Source organism: Notamacropus eugenii, chromosome 1, assembly GCF_028372415.1.
Source record: "Notamacropus eugenii isolate mMacEug1 chromosome 1, mMacEug1.pri_v2, whole genome shotgun sequence".
NCBI classification, from domain to species: Eukaryota; Metazoa; Chordata; class Mammalia; order Diprotodontia; family Macropodidae; genus Notamacropus; species Notamacropus eugenii.
In genome coordinates this window covers 507,167,463-507,180,100 of record NC_092872.1, presented here as the reverse complement: position 1 = coordinate 507,180,100, position 12,638 = coordinate 507,167,463, and the positions used below count along the sequence as shown (strand labels likewise).

The 12,638-nt window shown below is 37.9% G+C and overlaps 1 long non-coding RNA gene across 1 annotated transcript in view; it reads right to left on the bottom strand.

Moving 5' to 3' along the window:
- Positions 1-707: 707 nt before the first annotated feature.
- The window catches only part of LOC140519923 (uncharacterized), a 39,928-nt gene continuing 27,997 nt past the window's right edge, over positions 708-12,638 (bottom strand). The window contains exon 4 of the long non-coding RNA XR_011972323.1: positions 708-804. This is a non-coding gene — a long non-coding RNA (uncharacterized lncRNA). The remainder of the gene's footprint in view (positions 805-12,638) is intronic.

The following is a 12,638-nucleotide window of genomic DNA, read 5'->3' as shown; positions in this document are numbered from 1 at the left end:
GTTTTCATCTTCATCCTCAGTGAAGCCGGTAAACTTTCAAATGCTGTTTCTAACAGATTCCCTCTGGGTCGTGTACACCAGCCACAGACACCAACCTCCTCTATGGTGTTTGTCTGTTCACTTCCCTCTCATATCCAATTTGCCTCTCCTCATCTGTATTCCTATTAGGTGTTGGGTAATCATGTTTTGCTGATGGTTTTGAACTTAGTTTCTCAGGGGGAAAGCTTGTGGTAGAAAATGAGCACACCATTCACATTGGTTTGCAGTTTTGTACCTCTGGTGAATTCTTTTCTTATTTTCATCCTCACTATTCCTTTGTAACATAGTACAGCCATCTTTGTCTTTCCCCTTCTCCCTTAGTTGAATGAACTTAATTAGAAAAACTTGTTTTTAACAATGTTGGAAGATTTTTAGATACTGAAAACTCCTCAGGAGGCCAGGAAAACGTGAAAGATGCCACCTTTATGCTTGGAGCAAATGCACACAATGCATTTGGAATTGTGCCTTCTTTTTTGAGGACTTTGGGGAGGAAAAGTATCACCTAGAAATACATATTCTCAAAACAAGATAAAATATTTAAAAAATATTTAAGGTCAGAACCTGTGTTTAATTACTAGCTGTCATACTTCGTGAGCTTGGACAAATCACTGTCTGAATGTCTGTTTTCTCGTCAGTAAAATGAAGCCAATAATATTCACACTAGCTACCTCACAGACTTGTCATGAGTTCAATGCAGGTTAAGCCTTGGCGTAGTAGAAGGATATTTGGAGTGGGGGGATCTGTGTTCCAATCCTGGGTCTGTACCTGTGTAATATTAGGCAAATCATTTAACCTCTCTGAGTCTCAGTTTCCTCTTCTGTAAAATGAGGCAGTCGGATTAAATAAGTCCAGTGTCCCACTCTAGTAATAAATCTATGACCTTATAAGAATTGAGGTGTGGCCTGAGGAAAGGTACTTGGTTTGAAAGGGCCTCTGTTTCATCGTATGTAAAAGAAAAAGGATGGATGATTTACTAAAAGCTTTCAACATATAAATGCTGTGATCTTACTTAGTATTACTATTTCAAAAATATTAGTGTTCAGTATTATTACATCAAAAGAACTGATGTTTATTACTGTCAGTACTCCCTAAATGATGGAGATGGTAATCCTTCCATGCTTCATAAGGTACTATACCCCAAAATAGAAATTCACCTGGCAGTCAGCCTTCTAGTGGGAAAGCTTTACATCCTTAGACAATAGATATAGACCTTAACACGGAGGCAGCGTGGTGCAATGGAAACACCACTGACTTCGGAGTCAGAAGTCCTAGGTTCAAATCTTGCCTCAGTGTGGAAAACCTATGTGAAAAACCTATGTGAACCTGAGCAAATTACTTAATCTCCTTGAGCCTCATTTATTTCAACTGTAAAATAAGAGGATGTACTCCATGGCTTTTGAGATCCCTTCCATCTCTCAATCTATGATCCTATGAGTATTCTGGATATCTATATGATCCTATGATACTTTTCAATGTGGCAGGACCTGTTTGTGCTTGTTTGGCATCGTAACCTTTGAGAACTTAGGGAGACAGCATGGCAAAAAGAAAAGAGAACTGTTTTAGAGTCAAGAGGACCGGCATTCAAATCTTGGACCTGTCACTTACTGTCCATGTGACACTGAATCACTCTTACCCTCCCTGAGCCTCAGTTTCTGCAATTGTTAAATGGTGGGATTGGTCTTAATTATTCCTAAGGTCCCATCTCTCTCTCTCTCTCTCTCTCTCTCTCTCTCTCTCTCTCTCTCTCTCTCTCTGTCTCTCTCTCTGTCTCCCTCTCTTTCTCTCTCTGTATATATTCATATATGTATATATAATGTGTTATATATTACATATAATGTATCCATATATATACATATATACACACATATATGTATGTGCACCTGTGTGTGTTTGCATAATCTTGCTATGCCACAGTGTAATATCAGAGAAGGACTTTAATAAATAATTTTTAAAATGTTCTTTCAAATTTAAGTGTGTCCTTCACCAAATTCACTGTGGGTCCAAAAATTACTGTTCATTCCTGTAATAATGCCTTGTTCTCCCTCCCTCTGCTTTCTTTGGTCACAGCATTGTCTCAAGGCAAGAAGGGCAACATGTTCTCAAAATTATTTCTAAGAAACAATATGAAACTCTACCCCCCAATCCATCAGCAGAATAACTAATTTTAAAAACATTCTTAGAGTCTCCTTGGGTCACAGATATATCCTCTATATTCAGTCAACTTTTAGAATAACAAATCTTTCATTATTAGACAGGAAAATTCTAAGTACAAAAGACCCAAATTCATGGGCAGCTCTGGTCAAGCTCTTGTATTCTACTTTTCCAAATGCAGAGGAAACTAATGATGTGTACCCCAGAGGTGATTAGTAACTACTTACAAGGACTCTATCAAATTATTACTCCCTTCTCTCTTAAAAAATGCAGTAGTATTTTATTGTTACTGTCTACAGCCAAATTTCTCTAAATATTTTAGTGAATGTCAAAATACTACATTTACAAGTTCAAATAATAAAAAATTTATCGGACATTTTGAAAAATTTAGTGGTGGGATTATGCAAGTTTTCTTTAAATTTGAGTCATACTCAAAGACATGCTCTTCATTTTAAAGATAAATTATGTTCTGTGGGAGCTATTCTAAGACTGTACTGGAAGCCCTGCCAACCTCAGAGCTTATGGATGTTTCTAGGACTAACATACAGTTCTTCTGTTTTAGCCCTATTCCACTAAATTGAAATAAAAATCAGCTCTTCTTTCTGTCTTTCCTGTTTATATAGCTGGAAGGGGAAATGAGTAAGGACCATGTGACACAATGGAAGAACCACTGGTCTTGGACCAAAGTTTGAATCATGACTCTGACACTTGGTAGTTGTGTGACAACTGGCAAATCACTTTTTTGAGTCTCAGTTTAGCCATCTTAAAAATGTGTGTAGTCTTATTTGTACTACAACACAGGATTGTATAAGAGAAGTACTTTGTAAAGAGTTATAGAAAAGTGATTCCCAATTCAGTAGGGTATTGAAAGAAGAAGCAGCCTTGAGTTTTATTTAGTTCTGACTTTGCTCCTAACTTGCTCTGTGATTTAGAAAATTATTTAATTTCTCCAGGACCTGGTTTCTACATGTGTTTAATAAGAGAGATTGGCTAGATGATATGTAAGGTGTGTGTGTGTGTGTGTGTGTGTGTGTGTGTGTGTGTGTGTGTGTGCGTGTGTGCGTGCATGCGCAAGACAATAGGGAAATCACCTCCCCACAGAATCAAATATACTACAATCACAAATGATCTTTGTCTAAGTCTGAAAGATGGCTATCTCGAATTATAGATCTGTGGGATACTTTTATGACACAACCAAAAATAAAATACATGAGCCAGAGTAGGAGAAAGTGGCCTACTTCATAGTTGGGTAAGCTAAAATAAATCACTTCCCCTCTCTGGTCCTCAGTTTGCTCATTTATAAAATGGGAGGAGAGGAGAGGAATTGGATTTGATGCTCCCTATGGTCTCTCTCAGCTCTGGCAGTGTGGAGGACATTACCAGATAGTAGTCATTTCCTCTGCTGGGCTCTTCTGAATCTCACGGTTCCTTTTCCCACCCTGAGACAGTGACAGAAACTTCAGGAGCTGTCACCCCATAACTCAAATCCTGACCAGACTCAATGTCTGGTCAGGCAAATAATCATAGCATATTTGTGAGGGTAGAGAGGAGAGAAAGGGATACAGGTGGGCATTCTCTTCCCACCTTCCTGGCTAGTATATGAACCATTCTAATACCCCTTTTTCCTGTCAGAACAGCTTGGCAACCATAATACCAATCAATTCTCATTTGCAGAGCCACTGAGGTGGAGCTATCCTATCAAAAGTAAAGAAGAATTACAGGATTTGGACATGGTACATTTGAGTGGGAAATATGCTGGTGGAAGCAATCCATCAATCAATGCACAAGCCTTTACAAAGCATCAGCTCCTTGCCAACTACTGTGCAAGGCTCTGGGAATGCAAAGACAATCATCCCTGTTCTCATAAAGCTTACACTTTATCAGACATAAAAATACTTTTAAGATGAATCCAAGGAAGATTGGGAGGAGAGGGCATCACAGTTGAGGTGGATGAAGAGAGGCTTCCGGTAGAAAGAAAGTGGCACTTTAGCAGAGTTTTGAAGGAAACAAGGAATTCTGAGAGGTAATGATAAGGAGGGAGGACATTCCAGGCATGGGGGACTGGACAGGCAATGGCAAGGAAGTAGAAGATTTAGTGCGATGTGTGAAAGATAAGAAGAAAGCCAGTTTGGCTGGTCTATAGAGTGTGGTAGAGGACTATTGTTTAATAAGGTTAGAAAGATATGTTGAGACCAGGTGGAAGAGACAAACAGGATTACTTTGTGAGCTTGGACAAGACATGAAACTTTCTCTGAGCTGCAATGGGAATTGGAATGGAGGATACATCCATGGAATATCAAGCCTGTGTCTTGGACAATTATAGGGAAACAGCAGTTCCTGAAAGACTAGGGCACTTTCTGATGATGAAGCAAAACTCTTCTTGGTGGATAAGCAGAAAAAGTGGAAGAATCAATGGATCTTTAGAAAAAATTGACCCTTCCTGGGTCTCTCTCTTTCCTATGAGGCTAGAGATTATATACAGGAGAGGTATAAGGAAGACCCAGTCCTACTGGATAGCCCATTTGCACAGACTTGAAGAAAATTCTTTGGACAATTCAGAGCCAATGTAAAATGCTTTTCTTCAGCATTTCCACAAACTACACCATCAAACTTCCAGGAGGGAAAAGCAGTAGTAAAGTTATCATTGCTGTTTGTTAGGTTTGCTGTCAATTAGCCCTTCTGGGTCTTATGTGTGCTAAGCATTTATTTTGTGTAGAGGAAATAAATAGCTGCCCTAATCTGATCAGTGATGTCCACTAAATACTTTTTTGCTCTCTCATTTTGGGAGACCATAGACATGAGCAAAAATGGAAACTGCAAGTAACTTTCCCTGGGGCACTAAATTGGGGGCATAAAGAGTGAAAGAGTATGAGAAAAGGAACCTAACCTCTTTCATTAGAAGCCAGATTCCCCAGGATTACTGGGGTACAGTTACAAGGTTATTCCCCAAGTAAGCCTGGTTACTATGACTATAGGTCCAGAGATACAGGGACCCCTTAGTGGAGAAGGAGAAGGCATGGTGCCACAGCCCCTTGGGTTCAGCAGTAGTTCTAAGTGTTAGATCTATACAAAGGAAATACTAACACCTTCCCTTCCTACTTCACACAGTTGAAAGAATCAAATGGGATGATGAAGATAAAAGTTCTTTATTAATGCTAAAGGACCATAAAAATTTTAAGAGTATTATAGAAGTAGAAAACCCTAATCTAATAGAATCTAGTTCAATGAGCTGGGTGTTTGGAAAGACAAAGACAAAATGAAAAACAGCCCCTGACGTCAAGAAGCTTAACTTCTACAGAGGAAGTGAACAGCGAATAAAGTCTCTATGTAATCATTTGAGGAAGGGAAAGACAGTATTAACGACTAGAGGATCAGGAAAGATTTCCCATCAGAGATGACACATGAACTGAGCTTTGAAGCAAGGGGAAAACAGAGAACATTCTAGACATGAGGGACATGTGCAAACACGTAGAGATGGGAGACAAAATGCTGGTTTCAAAGAGCAGGTCAACCAATTCAATTGGATTTAAGAGTGCATGAAAAGTAGCCATGTGTAATAAACCTAGAAAGATAGGTTAGAGTCAGGCTGTGAAGGTTTTAAATGCCAAAAGACATTCAATTCAACAAACATTTAGGAAGCTCTGGTTTCCTGGAGAGCACCATGCTAAATACTGTAGAGGACAACGAAGTTTAGGTAAGATACAGCCCCTTCCTTCATGGATTTAGAGTCTAGAAGGGGGATATGACATAAACAGAAGTAATTAGAATGGAATGAATGAATGAACTGAGTGAACTGAATGAATGATTGAATGGAAAACACCTGTTCCAGAAGAAATGATAGAGCCATTGATTACTATTCCCAAAAGACAAGATGCCTGGGATAGATGGGAGAAGGCATGTATAGGAGACAGTCAGATATATTGAGTTAGCTGAGCTTATACTCACTTGCTCACCAATCAGGACGGGGCAGAGTTCCAAAACTGAATGGATTAGCTCATATTAAATGATAGGCAATGAAAAAAGAACAAGCCAGTTACTGTGGGCAAACTAAAGGGAAAAGGGCATCACTTCTATAGGGAAATGAAGAAGGCTTCCTTGATTAGGTTACATGAGGTATTTAATGGGTGGGTAGAAATTCAAATTCAAATGGTGAGGAATGTAGAAGTGAACATTCTGGGCACAGAGAACAGTAAAAGCACAGAACATAGAGGTGAGAAAAGCTCAGGAATATATCAGGAATAGAAAGCAGTCCACTATGACTGGAGTATAGAGTATGTGAAGGAGAATAGTTTGAGAAAGAGAGGAAAGTTAGGGAAAGATGATCATAGGGTAGAGTTAACTCAAGGGATACTTCATAGAGAAGATGGCTCTTAAGATGCTCAAAGACAAAATGAACCAAGGTCACTTAAAATGAATCTGTCCTAAAAGAAAATGCCTTTTTATTGGCTTTCCTATTGAGAATGTAAGTTAGCAATGAGTTGAATTAAACTATTTTTAAAAAAACTTCAAGCATGAACAATTTCATGGAAGGAAATCAATGTTCATAGCTCATAGAACCATAACTCTAAGTATAAAAGGGACCTTAGAAGTCATCAGGGCCAACTCTTTATTTTTTTTTTATAGACAGGGATTTAAGATCCAGAAAGGTTAAATGATTTGCCCAAGATCTCACAGGTAGTATCAAATTCTGTCAGAACTGGGATTTGAACCAAGAGTTTTTACTCTAATTAAAGTACATTTTTCACTGTACTCTTCTGTTGGTTCTTACTACTACTGACAATAATAACGATAATGATGATGATAATTCCCTTGGGGTCAACCGTCTGACATGAGTCAATGCACATAGCCTGGTACTCCAATGATAGATATACAATCCATTGCCAGGCTCATTCCCCTAACTCCCATTAGATTGGCAGAGCTTGCATTCCATTGGCATTTGTTCTAGAGGTGAGAATAACCTCTGAGCTGGGAGAAGTCATTGGAGTGGGACATTTTGATAAGATGAAGTTTGCAATTTTGAGTAGCATTTAACAAAATGAAGACAGCATCTTGAAAAAGGTGTAAAAAAACACATTTTTGTTCATACAAGGTAAACTCAAATTATTCTTTCCTTGTATGCAAGAGTCAAGATAGTGCTGGCCCTTATACCAGGAATTAACTCAATTAAGTTAAAATACTAGAATGTCCCTTTTTGTGATCAAGGAACAATTTCAAAGGGATACAATGGCATGAAGAAATTCCAAAGGGAGACAATGACATGAAGAAAATAATAATCATTGAACTTTTTCAAAGTCAGAAGGAAAAGGATCTATGTCCAAAGGACTTGTCAAGTGCATACACTTCCTAACAATGCTACTTTTACCCAGTATTCTGGGATCAAAATATGATTTCCAGAAGAATATATTTTCTGACATCCTCCAAGAAAAAATTACTGGTTTCTTCCCACTAAGAGGATTTAGACGGAATAACATCTGTGTTGAGAATATTGTGAATATGTTAAACTGGCAGAATGTCTCTAAGGGGTGCTGTTCATTAATGTTCTGTGCATAAAATTAAAACTTGAAATATATTTTTAAATCCATTTTGAATCATTTAAGCAATTCTCCTGCAAAGAAACTATTGTGCTGAAATAATATATTTGGAGCAAGGAATATGAAAGCTATTAAAATGTCTTAGACCCCCTGCCTTTCATGGGGGAAAAGAAAGCTCTTTCTTTGATTTGAAACATGCACTGTATAAAACATACCCTAAAAAAGTGACTTTGAAATAACATTAAGAGCTTGACTTAAACCCCCCAAAAGCCAGGAAATTCTAAGTTAAGTCTTCCCACTTTTGTCTTAATGGATGTTGCTAAACTGAGATTGTTTCCAACCAAGGACCTAATCAAGTCCTGGGGGCCTCCTTCGGTATTCTGTTAGGAAATTCTGCTTCCATTCTGCATCCTCCCTACATCTGATAACATTCAGTCTTGAGATCAAGGAAATATCCAAAGAAGGAAAGAATGATGGACCAAAGGTCCCCCAACATCATTGCCACTATTTTGTCATCCAAACAATACCTTACAATTAATAAATATACAATCAAGTATCCTCTTATGAGCTCAGAGAATGGTTCACATTTATTATCACGCTCATCTCTGGGCAAATGTGTTTAGGTTCTCTGAGAGACAATTGTGCCCAGCAGCTCCTTGCTTCAAAATGATCCACCCGGGAGCTACAGTGAAGGCCTGGAATACTGAATGTGGAACCCTATCCCTGCTGGAGGTGCCATAATATGAGTTGGTATTAAGGAATAAAATGTGAGGTTTGGACTCTTTTCTTATTAAATAATTAAATGAACTCGATCGAAGCAAGGCTTAAAAGATAGCCAAGTTTGTCTAACCACAGACAGACACTGAACTCCACCAGAAGAACACACAATGAGCAAAGGTTTCAATTCCCAGATCTTCTGCTGTCACCAGATTTCTCATGCATGCACTATTATAACAACTCTCCAAACCTCTGTGGTACCAGAGCCTCTCATCTATTGTTTTCTATTGTCCTGGTAGCTAAGGCCCTTGGGGCACATGGGACAAAACACCAGCTCCCACAAGAAGGGTGAAATATTAAAACCCATTCTTTGAGTAGCGTACAGGCAATGATTCCAAAAATATACTTTCAACGAGCAAAATCTAATCTCGCAGTATTCTGAGTGGTTGGTTAGAATTGAAAACTAAAGATTTTGTTTTACTTAATAGATAGATTACTTTTATTATTACCCTCTGTCTGGTAAAGACACTGTCATATTCCAACCTGTCTCTGAAAGCTGAAGTCTCTTCCTTCTCTCAAGGTTCAGTTCAGGTGACAATTCTTCCACGAAGTCTGCCCTTACCACCTTCCCAGCATCCTCCACTGAAAGAGATCTCTCCCTCTTCAAATTTCTCATAGATTTTTCCTGGACTTTCCCCTTGAACTCTTTTCATGCTCTTCTCTATTGTAGTTGTGTACATGTGTGAGTGTGTGTGTGTGTGTCCAATCCAGTTGTAAGCTTGAGAGCAGTGTTGTGTCATATTTAACTTTATGTCCTTAGTACCTAACACATTTTAATCTGATTCAACTCAATTTAACAAACATTTATTACTTGCCTATGATGTTAAAAAAACACTGTGCTAGTTGCTGAGAAGGTTACAAAATAGATAATAGAATATAATGTCTGATTTTAAGGTGCATACAGTCTAATATCAGGGATATGGATACATATGAGGTAGAATGTGAAGGGGTAAAGGAAAGGATAGGACAAAATACTCTAGGAAAATCTGAGGAGAAAAATATCATGGTTAGGAGAGGAAGATCATCTCATGCAAAACAAGGTGGCATCTGAGCTGGGTCTAAAGGAGAAGAAGAATTTCAGTAGGCAAATGAGGAAGAATGAACATACATGGTGAACAGACCCAAGCTGCTCTACCCAAGCAACAAACTCCCAGAGAATTAGATCAGGAAATGCCTGACCCTTGTTTGTCTCAAGTGTAGTATTTGCATGTAAGGTATCAGAAGAGCCAGATTGTGGAAGGCTCATGTGTCTAGAGCTAGAAGGGAGTTCAGAAGCCATTTAATCCAACCCTCTCATTTTACAAGTAAGTAAACTGAAACTTAGGGAAGTTTAGTGACTCTCTCATGATCATACAATATTACACACTAGAGATAGAATTTGAACCCCAGCCCTCTCACTCCAGAACCAGTGTTCTTTCCACTGTGCAATATTTGCTTACCTCTGACACATGAAGTTAGAGAATTTGTAAAAAAAACAAAATGTAACAATAAAACTTTAAAAATTAAAATCAAAAAGAACCACTAAAAGTTCTGTACACTGCACATATCAGGTACAAAATAAATTCTTGTTGAACTGAAATATTCTAGGTTAGGTCTCAGCTTATCCATTGTCAAAATGCAAATAGAAATTCCATCCTTCATGACAAGATGTTTAAAAATTTTCAGATGGAAACTACTAAATCCATTTAAGAAGTCAACACTGGTAAAACCAAGATGGCAGAGTATCAACAAGAAGGACAGCAGAGTTTGCTCCCATGATAATACCTCCAAATGGATCTAGAAAATTCATCAGACCAAGTTTTGTACAGAAAATCCAAGAAAAGATCATAATGAGTCACTTTTTTAGGCCAGGTAGATCTAGGAAGATAGAGGTCTGAAGATATGGGAGTTGGGGAAGGGGAGTCTAGCCAGGAATGGCCAAATGTAGCATTCTAGAGCAGGAAGAGGCTGGGATCCAAGAAAATAAGAAGTTCAAATCCAGCAAAGAGGGGTTCAACCTTGTTCAGTGTGTAAAAATAAATGCTAACTGGAGATCAGTTGCTGATTACCCACTTCTGGGTCTCAGATCCCTGAATAACTAAAGAGAGGACCTATTCCTAGGAGTGGTTTCCAAAGGTAAGAAGAATCCACAGACCTCAAGCTCTGGAGCAAGGAGCAAGTTCAGAAGCGAGCAACAGCTATGTGATTATGAGCCCAGGAGCAAAATAGCATCACACTTCTAGCTTCTAGTCTGAAGCCTGAGCAGAATAACTATGACAGGAAACCCAAACCAAAGAGGCATCTGTAATTCTAACATGGTGAACCAGCAGAGTTTTCTAGCTGGCTGATAATGGATGAGTCCAACAGTAGTCTACTAGAACTCTAAATAGGGTAAACCCACAGGTATATTTCTCAGATGCAAACCTAAGTTAGGAAGATAAGCCCAGGAATCCAGGAGTCAAGTTTTAACATGAAGTCTGAAATCAGAAAGGAGGCTGGAAGAACGAGGAATCAAAAAAATCCAAACACCAAAAGCTATTATAGTGAGAGAGACATTGAAGACAAAAACCTAGAAGAAAATGACTCCAAAACATCTACACATAGAACCTCAAAGAAAAACATAGCTTGGGTACGAGTTCAACATTCCTAAAAGAGAGAAAGCAAGGGATTTTAAAAAGAATTTAATTTTTTTTTTATAAACAAAATGAGAGGACTAGAGGAAAAACTGGAAAACAAATGAGACCTGTTGAAGGAAGTATAAGAAAAGAAATGAACAACTTTTGATCCAAAAGATACAAAACTCCACTGAAGCAAGAAACTCCCTGAAAATTAGAATGGACCAAAATGAAAGCCAGTGACTCCATTAGACAGTATTAAAATAAAATCAAAAGACTGGAAAACAATAGAATAAAATGCAAGGTACCTCATAGTAAAAGCAATTGATGTGGGAAAAAATTGAGGAGAGATGAATTAAGAATAATTGAACTTCCTGAAAACTGAGAGAGAGAGACAGAGTCTAGATATCATACTTCAAGAAATCATGAAAGAAAACTGCTCATATTTCTTAGAACCAAAGGACAAAGTATAAATAAAAATAATTTTCCAGTCACCTCCTGAAAGATACCCCAAAATGTAAACTCACAGGAATACTATTTATAGGTCATATGCAACATATGACCTAAAAATCAAGGTCAAAGAAAAAATCCTGCAAGCAGCCAGAGAGAATTAATTCAAAGACCAAAGAACAACAATTAGGGTCACACACTTTAGCTGCCACCACTCTATAGGAATAAAGATCTTAGAATATGATATTCTAGAAACCAAAGAATATAGGTTAACAACCAAGAATAACTTACCCGGAAAAAAAAAAACCCAACTGTAATTCACAGGGGAGGGAAATGGATCTTTAATGAAATAGAGGCCTTTTAAGAACTCCTGATGAAAAAATCAGAGTGGCGTAGGAACTTTGAAGTAAGAGTCAGGAGTCAAAAGAAACATAAAAAGTAGCTCTTACTGCAGTGGCAAAGAACTGGAAACAAAAAGGATGCCCATCAAATGGGGAGTGGATGAATAAGTCATATCATCTAAATGTGATAGAAGACTACCATGCTATAAGAAATGATGAACGGACTGGTTTCAGGGTAAATACTAGCTGATTTCAGAGAAATTTAGGAAGGCATGTACAGACTGATGCAGAGTGAAGTCAGGAGAACCAGGAAACAGGAGAATGGTTTATAGAATGGCAATAATATTATAAAAACAAACAACTCTGAAAGACATAAGAATTCTGATTGGAGTGACCCACCATAATTCTAGAAGACTTATGATGAAGCATGCTAACTACTTCCTGATAGAGAGGCAATAGATTCAGAATGCAAACTGAGATATATTTTTTTGAACATGGTCAGTGAGGGAATTTGTTTTGCTTGGCTATGAATGTTCATAATAGGGGATTTATTCTTCTTTCTTTCTTAGTTGGAGGTAGAGGTAAAAGAGTTGTTAGATTTTTGTATATTAAAAAAATAAAATTTAATTTTAAAAAAAGAAGTCAGTATTTTAGGTTTACCAAGATTATTAAGGTTTTGCAACTAACTCTAAGATAACTAGGAATCTGAGCTGTTTCCTTGAGAGGGTACAAAAAAAATCATCTTTCAAAGATTC